Genomic DNA, 9486 nt, shown 5'->3' on the forward strand with positions numbered 1-9486 from the left:
TGAACCTGAGCTGGTGTGTACAGAGACATCCTGAGCAAGATTGTTTAATGTAGAGAATATGAGACTCAGGGGGGAACTTACTGCTTTCTACAACTACCTGAGAGAGGCTGTAGACTAGTGGGGGTTGATCTCTTCTCCCAGGCAACATGCAATGGGACAAGATGAAAGAGCCTCAAGTTGCTTCAGGGGAGGCTTAGATTGGATACTATGACAAATTTCTTCACTGAAAGGGTGGTCAAGCATCAGAACAGGCTGCCCAGGCAAGTGGTGGGATCACCATCCCTGCAACTGTTCAAAAAAACATGTAGATGTGGTATTGAAAGACATGGTTTAGTGGTAGGCTTAGCAGTGTTAGGTTAGTAGGTGGACTCCATCTTGAAGATCTTTTCCAGCCTTAATAATTCTGTGATTTCCATCCCCTTAGCACAGTTATTGCATAGTCTGAAAAATTTCCCCACAGATAACAGGAGTACCTGCAAACGCAAACCTTTATGTGCTCTGTAGTTTGCCAGAGTTGAGAAACTTAAGAAGTAAAAATACCCCATCTACAAGAGAGCAAGAGTTAGCATCAGCACACAGTTTTCAAGAAGGCTGAGTGTTTCTCATTTCTGAATTCATACTAAACTAATAAAAATTAAAATAGGTTTCAGCATGTGATGTCTGGGGGTGTCATGTTCCCATGATGCCCTAACCAAACCGCAGCCAACAGCTGTGCTAGAGGGAACAGCACAGCCTGCACAGGGCCAGTGTGCAGCCTCTGGAGAAGAATTTGCCCTGACTGCATCCTGTACCATTTGCCTCACTAGCTCAGGATTCAGCAATTAGGAACTGAAGCTGAGTCATTTTAGCATCAGGCCTAGTTTTTCAGTGTGTACTGACACTGCTGTTAGAAGTACAGGTGAGTGCATGCGAAGACAATTACTTCCCAGAGGAAGACACCCAGACCCAAACCAACTCAAATATGGTCACGAACTTTCTCTGCTAAGTGCTGTAAAAATTAAGGGCTGCCTTAATCAGGAAAACTTAACTTCTGACTTAACTAAGACCAGAGCAGAGGCTGTATTTCTCAGTGGGAGAGGTCTGTTGTCACAAATACTTTAAGTCACTCATGCTGCAACCAAACCATACAGCAGGGTTTTTTTTTACCAGTCAAGAAGAAAGTTTTCACAGTTTCACCCAAAAAAGGAACTATGTGCACCTGGGGCTGTCTTCAGGGGAAAAATCAGAACATTTGCATTTGAGGCCATTCACAAAACTTGTGTAGAATCACACAATAGAGGTCACAGAGTCATTTTTTCCCCATGCAGAAGTAGGATCTGATACATTCATCCAAATACTTTGGCCATGAAAGCAGCCCATCTTAAACAGGTTCTTCCTTCACAAGAATCACAGTGACAGCACATGGCTCATCTTTGCAACTGCTCTGATGTGCACAAACCAAAAGCCTGACATGGCATGCAAGTGACAGCCACATCAGCTATGACTGCCATTACAGTAACAGAAGTCCAGAAATTCTGCATCTTTGCATACCAAACTATCTGGAACATGCTACAGCAGACTCCACAGCAAATGAGCTTAGTTTTTAAATTTTTTCTTTCAGTCAAGTGTTTTCTAGATACAATGGAGTTTGAGATCAATTTATGCTTATTAAAGTGAGAAAACAGAAAATAAGTTGATTTTTTTTGTAATGTAGAAACAGCAACAAAAATCCAAAGCACAAACTCCTTTCAAAACACCATCTACATAAAGCCAAAGCACAGTTTGTTTCAGCACATGCTAACTTGCAGCACAGATGGAAAAGGACTTTACATCCAGCTGTGAGAAGTCAGACTCTAGAGCCTTACCCTAAGAAGTTTTGCAGTAGATGTCTGGCAGCAAGCCAACTAAAGAGCCAGGCAGCCCACTAAATTGCTGCTCAGAATGCAGCAAGACTGAAGGCAAGAGCTGCCTCTGGGGAAAGACATCAGAATCAACTTTCCTTTGTATTCTCACATACTCTCCAACTACACTAGAATTTACCCTAGTCTGGCCTAAAATAACTCTGACAGTCCTCAGGTACGTTTAGTAATGCCACTAACACTATTAAATCTCCCCAATTTTGAACAGCATACTAAAAATCAATAAAATATTGGTTCCGTGTTCTAGACCCAAGTTTGGAGGAAAACAGTAACTAAATCCTGCTTTTGACAGAAAGTGTCAGACAGGCTAATTTAGTCTCCGTTCAGTTTTATTTTTCAGAGTATAAAAGTTCAGCCACTGTTTTCTGTCTTCTTCCAGATTGAAAGCAAAGGAGCCAGACTACTTTAGCTCTAGGTTTGGTTTAGCTCTAGCATTGGGAAAACAAGATGCTTTAGAGGTACATGAAAAGGAGATGCAAACTTCAGCTTATGAAGATTTTTAAAACATACTAACAAATACCTTTTGTGACCTGGTTACCTCAGAATGACACCTTCAGCATAATCCCTACATAATCTTTTTCAGGGGAATTGTTTCAGCCAAGATCATGACTTTTAAAATTTATTTTTCCTGTGACAAATTTGTCATCATGATTACTGAAGTTGTTATCCTGGTATAAGGCATCTTTATGCACACAACACTAGACACACTGCCTCATTTATGCCACAGAATAGAGATAAATCTTAAACCAAGTTGCAAACACAGGATTTCAGTCTTGCTGAGGCTGACAAAGAATACTATAACCCTACCTATGGCAATGTCATAAAAATACCTGGACCAGCATGACTGCCCAGAGCTCTCCACCTTCATTTCAACAGAAACTATACAAAAGGAATTCTACACACTCTTCTGAAGTTTAGGGAAGTTTGGAATCAATTAAAACTCAGGACACTGGGCTTGTGTAGTCTCCAGCCATTAATACTTCTGTGCTAGTAAGTCCTCTGCGATTACAAGGTATCACTTTCAGACTGGTTAGGTTATTTTTAAGGCCATCAGTGCAATTCTTTAATTAATCTCTGCCTTGTCATCATAGGTAGAAAAGTGATCTGTTGCCAGTATGGTTGCATCCTTGATTTTAGGTCCAGTGCTAGAGAATACATATTAGACCTTATTTTGGTTCTGATATGACAGAAACAAGTCTGAAGAAAAAGATAATTCTTTTCCTTAAACTAAATAATTAAAAGACAATTTTCCATTGATTGGGGTCAATAAACTGCAGAGTACAATATTTACAGGCAGAATTTTAAATGTAAAAAGTTTTCATTTTCAATTTGCTGTCAAAACCCGGCATCCAAGACAACCTCAAATTCAGAAGTTCTCTGTGAGTCGCTGGTAATCTCTCCTGAATTAGGGACCAACTGACCAGGCATAGAAAAATTTGCCTATGCAACTTTATAGTTTACAAGGTTTGGACAATTTGCTTTAGTTTGCTCTTTAAGTAAAGCACATTACCAGTGTTAAAATAAGAATAAACAGTATCATGTATCTCCCTCCTCCAACCAGAAACTCCTCGCTATGGTCTTACCTTCTGAAATAGCCTTCTCGACAGCTGCAAGGTAAGCATCAGGCTCATCATCATTTGTGAGTTCTTGCCACTGAGACCAGTCCTTGAAAAAGGTCAAATAGTCGTCACAGTCTGTAACACCACAGAACAGCTTGACTACTTTGCACGGGGGCCATAAAGCTTCCTGAAGGCTCTGCAGGATGTGAGGGACATAAAAACTCTGCACCAGCTCAGCAGAAAGCAAAAGGATGATACTCCGACTTCGGCTGAACAGGTCCAGCTCCTGGTGGGAGATGGTGGAGTTGTCTTCCAGCTGGTAGCTCAGAATCCGATGCTTTCGAATGTGCCGAGTAAAGAGGAAGAGGTTCTGGAGGTACTGACACCATTCAGTGGCGTCACTTGCATACACAATCAGTACATCATATTCTCCAGGGGTTCCTGTACAGGTGCAAGATGATCACAGGGAAAAGGATTAAATTTAAACCATGAACTGACCCACAGCTTTGCAACAAAAAACCCCAGAGCACTGTCCCTATAATTCCTGTCAGAAACTACAAAGGATTTCAAAAGAACAGTAGTTCTATCCAAAGAGAGGTGTTTGTTTTGAGCCACAAAGCAATTCTAAGGGTGAATGAACTCCTACTTGCATCTACTGCACTAAATTTAAGTAGTTTTTTCATTCTTTATATATAAAGAGAAATGCTTTATACAAAGAAGAGCACTTCCTATGTAGTTTCAAGTGAAACAAACTATACATAGATTTACAGATTTAAAGCATTCTGATAGGAAAAAAAAAGCCACAAAAACCAGACCTACAAAGCAAACTAGCTTGAAAAGGGGAGTTCACCTTCACACAAAGTTACAATAATTTTAGGCAATTATAGGATCTCTGCAACACAACTGCAGATCATTACATGCCCAAGTGGAGCATACACCAAACAGCACACCAAAAATAACAAAGTCCTTTATTTAAATGAGGTCACACAATACTTACAGGAAGTCACTATGGCCCCCCGTGGTGTTAGGTATTTGCTCTCATTGCAGCAGAAAGCAAACTGCCTGCAAAGTTATGCATGCAACTAAGGGAACATCAGCCCCAGTGCTCACAGCACAGCCACTCTGTCTTTCAGGCTTCAGACATTTCGCAAAGCCATGCTAGAGTCCTTCCTCAAAACTGTCACAGAAAGTTTTCCCAACAATTTTGGAATGACAAACACTCTTCAGAGGGAAAGAACTAATACAATAGTGGTGGCCATAACACAGACCAAAATATGCTCATCAAAGTTGACCTCTTCTGTAATTCTCTAGAGACAGCTTCTACTTACAGATTCATGCATTTCTGTGCGCTGGAGCAAAAGCACTTAGAAATGTTACCAGCTTGCTAAGAAGAGCAGATGCAAATTTAACCAGTATGATATGATGCAGTGCTCTCCCACCAATCTCAAGGAAACTTTTAAGTCTAAATTTATTTTTTCCATTTACCTGTGAAGAAGTTTACCCAAAATTGAGGTTTACAGCTCAGGTCCCATGCTAAATTTCAGAGCTGAGCATTTCAAATCTTGTTAACAAATTGTCTTCTTCTAATTCCAGTTTGACTCTTTAGAAATGTCAACATTTTCAACCCATCTCCATCATGAAGCAAGCAAATTTTTCCAATTAAAGCCGAGAACAATACCTAAAATTTGGCATCCAAAAGGAGGATCTGCAGAGTCAATTTAGCAGAACTGAAGATGACAGTTTTGCAGTCACCTTAGAAAAATTCAACCAAAATTGCACGGCCTCTGAAGACTTTGTTCTACCACCTTCATCAGAACCTTCATTAAGAAATTAAGGCTGAAACAATGTCTAGGCTGAGGGACCGCAGCCTTAAACTATACAGTTAGCAGCATTAAACTATAGTTTAGCAGAAGTGATACAGTAGAGAAGTAAAGAATGGAGATGTTCTCGGTGCTCGACCAGTAGTGTTAGTTACCTGCATAAACAAGGAAGTCTCTAGCAGTGAAAGGATGATATCCTAGCTATGGAGAACATGGACAGTACAGTGCTGACATATTCACTAGGACAGCTGCATATTTGTGAGGGAATACAGCTCCTGAACCCCAGATGGAGGCTTGTAGGAGACAGCGTTCCCAAAGGAGACGGTCCAACAAATTCATAAAGCAGAGTCCTCAGGACTCAAATCCTGAGAGTGCAGAACTGCTGTGAAAGATGGTGGCTTTCACACCAGCGAGCACACCACTATTGCCAAAATATCACTGATGGTGGCTGACCACCACCTGGCAAAGACAACAGAATCACATGAGCAAAAACATGAAAACACAGCAGAATTCAAGTTTTATTCTAGAAAAGATGTACCACAGACTTCTGCTTCCACTGGCCTGTACTGATTTACATGCAGTACAGTGGGAAAGGACAGCACAATTGTCTGCTGAGAATGGAGCCCATGCACTGCACCATGGCCCACTGAGCCCAACCTCAACAGATGGGGAGACCACACAATGACTCTCTGAGGTGTGCCCAAAGCTCCTGAAGTCCTACCCTGGCGCTCTCTGGCAGCAGTCCCACCTCCAGCCTCTGGAAAAAATCAGTAGTGGCCTCCTGGGTATTTTAACATTCTGTAAAATGGAACACCTAATCCTATCATTCACTTTTAAGAAGCACAGAGCTTCCACAGCTATACCTGTGAGACAACAGGCCCTTCTCCAGCCTTTCAATTAAAGGAAGCAGCTGTGCTCAGAGACAGGGTGGAAGACCCATTGAATTTAAACATGCACTGCACTGCAGGGGCACTAAGTATCCAGGAATCCCTTCCTTCTCCAATATGTAGATAAAGGATGCAAACTTGACAGACTTACTCCAAGTTTCCTGCCAGAGCAATGCAACCTTTGCATCCAGCAGGAAGAAACTTCAACTAGTGTTTAGGAAAGGTATTGATTTCCTAGCTAGCACTGCTCTACAAGAGCACCATTCCCCTTAACAGAGCTGTGCCAGCTCTCCTCAGGCCTTCTTACCTCAGCTCCTACAGCCTTTTACACGTATACAAGAAACCAAGGAACAATGCCCCTAAAACGAGAACCGGGAAATAAAACTACTGACTCCACTTGTAGAGCTAAAGTAATGCTCTATGTTCATAAGCAAAAATACTGGAAGTGGGTCTTGCAGAGCTAAATAAGCTTAAGTCAGCATTAGGACCGTTTCCAAAAAAACCCAGAAAAATCTAGAAACAACTTCAATTGCAACATTCTCTTTTAAAAGAAGGATGACACAGGACTATCCTTCCTGGATGACGCTATTATTTGTCTAACCAAATAGCTCCTTTTGCAGCACCAACTACTGCCCAGTCCTCAGGGAAAAGTGTAATAAATGGAATACAGAACATTTCAGGGAGGTTTTTCACAATTCTTCACACATCAGAAAAACTCACAGAGCACAGTTCAAAACACGATGTATACTCTGCCTGTTGTATACATACAGGGAAATCCTTTGGTGAACACCAAATATTTTATTTCCTTAAACCCTGCCCTTAGATGAACGCTTTAACAATGCTTTTGACAGGTTCATTTTGGAAAAATAAACACAATGAAGTCTTCAATTAAAGGAAGAAATATATGAACACTATATACAATAGCAAGATGAAGAAAAATGGTTGGCTGGCACAAGACTATCTTTCCCACTTTCAGGTGGGATCTAGTTTAAATTTTAACAATACCTTGTAACTGGATTCCTTAGAGTATTAAAAATACTTTTGCCTCTGTTTACAAAATGTCAGCACTAACAGTAATGCAGGGCATGTTTATTTATTTCATGGAAAATCATGAAGGTGCAATTCTGTTGCAGTTTGCATTGATAAACCATAACCTTTGGACTGCTTTACAGCTGTAACTGCCTCTTCAGTGTTTAGCTGCACACTTCGTTATACAGGAACGATAACAAACTGATGAGATTACAAACCAGTACCGCAGAAATGGCAAGACCTACAATTGAAGTGCAAGCCCCACAGATTAAACAGCACAAACAACATGATACAAAGCTTTCCCTAGCTTACAAACTGCACACAGAATGGAAGAGGATGAAACAATTCAATAAAAATCACCTACGCTCATGGCAAGAGAATAGAAGTATGCATGACCATGTCATGTCTTCACAGTCCCTCTCTAAGAAGCAAACAAATCAGGCTCATCTCCAAACTACGTCTGCAAGTAGTAAGGTGATGATCTTCAAGTTCAGAGCAAACACGCAATAGTGGTTTATGGCCGATCATAAGGTTCTGATTAGCACTAAAATAGCTACAGAATACTGTGGGAAGTTGGCATGTTAGCTCTGGGTAAGACTACATCTTACATTATCAACTGTTATTATCTATTATTTCATTCCATAAGCCAAAAGGTTTGACCCTTTTTCAATTTACAGATCATGAAGTTTTCCATTATACTTGTGGGTCCCATAAGGAATATTCAGGGCCTCTAATAATACACAGCTTTTCTGTGTCATCTTTCACATACCTCTCATAAGTAGATCATGACTCCTCATTGTCCACAGACCAGGTGAAAAACTGAGACTAAATCCTTTACTCCCACTCAGATGATCATACACAGTGGCAAGCAATTTATTTTCATCTGCTAGAAAAAATCCACCTCCAATTCTGACTTCATAAGAAAGACATTACATAACCTGTTCCAGTGTGTTTTGGGATTCATATCTATGGAGGATACAGAAATATTGCTGTCCAAAAAACCAATCCTTGATAGATGGGAATTCACACTTCATGAAAGACAACTGTCTATAGTATAAAGGAAACCCAACTCAATGTGTCTTAATAAATTCTTAAAAGAGAGAGCACTTCCAGAAGGTGATAGAAACTGCTGGTGGGCCACTAAGAGAAGTCCTCAGCACCTTCCACATTTCAGTATCTGAAGTGTACGTATTTAAGTGATGTATGATGAAATAAACACATTCTCTACATTCATGGGATGCAAAGTAATAGTGATCACATGCAATAATTATCAACATTCTAGTGAGACTTCTTACCTCGACTGGAATAGAAAACCTTCACTTTAAATAAAATGCTGCAAAGAAGCAAGAGGAAATAGCAGAATCAAAGTAGATAAAATTTCTGCAAACCAAACTTCACAGAGAGGAACAAGAGATTTGCATTACGATACGTTAATGTAAAGTTGTTCTATTTTTAAGGGTCTCTGTGAAATCACCTTCTGTTTATAAGGAGAAAAGTAGTTTTGCCCACAAGTCTCCCGAGGCCTCCGTTTAGCTTATTTTTACATCACAAGGAGATACGCGTCAATGAAACGCAAATGTTACTTCACACCCTGAGAATGGCACGTTTTTTCCTTTTTTAGATAAAACCCATACACTTCTCTGCAAGTAGAGGAACTTGAAAATTGGTCATTAGGAAGACTTACACAATACAGTCTCAACCTCTCTCCCCTTGATTTGCAGCTCTAGTCTAGGTAGTTTAACCTGCACATATGTTAGCTAAAACATTTTCAGTTACGGCAAACTAGCTCAACTTGTGATCCTGTGCCACTCTGGCAAGGGGCACCAAGTCATGCCCCCAAAAGGAAGTGGTGCTGAAGTATAAAGTCGTATTTAGGAAGAACTGACTTCTTTATAAAACATCACAGAAAAACATGCAAGTGGTTAAGGCGGATATGGGCAAATTACTCTACAGAACACCCTCCCTCAGAGCTCGCTGATCTGCCAAGCCGAAGTGCATTTAAGACGCAGGAGAGCTCTGCCGGCAGCTGCCCTGAGCTCCAAACAAGTGAGGCAAGGCAAGCTGGAAAGCGCTGCAGCCCGGCTACGAACAAAGGAGCCACCGTTGCTCTGAAGAGCGCCAGGGTTCCCTAAACTCGGAGAGCGGATCCCCCTTCCCCTTTCCCCAGCAGCGGAGCGCCAGGGGCGCGCACAGCCGCGCGGCGGCACCGCCCCGCAGGAGGAGCGGGCAGGGCTCCGCTACGCTCCGCTTACCGGCACCTCGGCGCGGGGCAGCTGCGGAGAGCCCCGGCCCG

At 41.4% G+C, this 9486-nt stretch overlaps 1 protein-coding gene across 1 annotated transcript in view; it reads right to left on the reverse strand.

Annotated features, from left to right (window-relative positions):
• PIK3AP1 (phosphoinositide-3-kinase adaptor protein 1) overlaps positions 1-9486 on the reverse strand; it is a 41513-nt gene that overhangs the window by 29630 nt on the left and 2397 nt on the right. The window contains exon 2 of the mRNA XM_017725930.1: positions 3482-3898. The gene's annotated coding sequence lies outside the window, so the exon portion shown is untranslated. The remainder of the gene's footprint in view (positions 1-3481; positions 3899-9486) is intronic.

This window comes from Corvus brachyrhynchos, unplaced genomic scaffold (assembly GCF_000691975.1).
Source record: "Corvus brachyrhynchos isolate BGI_N302 unplaced genomic scaffold, ASM69197v1 scaffold61, whole genome shotgun sequence".
NCBI classification, from domain to species: domain Eukaryota; kingdom Metazoa; phylum Chordata; class Aves; order Passeriformes; family Corvidae; genus Corvus; species Corvus brachyrhynchos.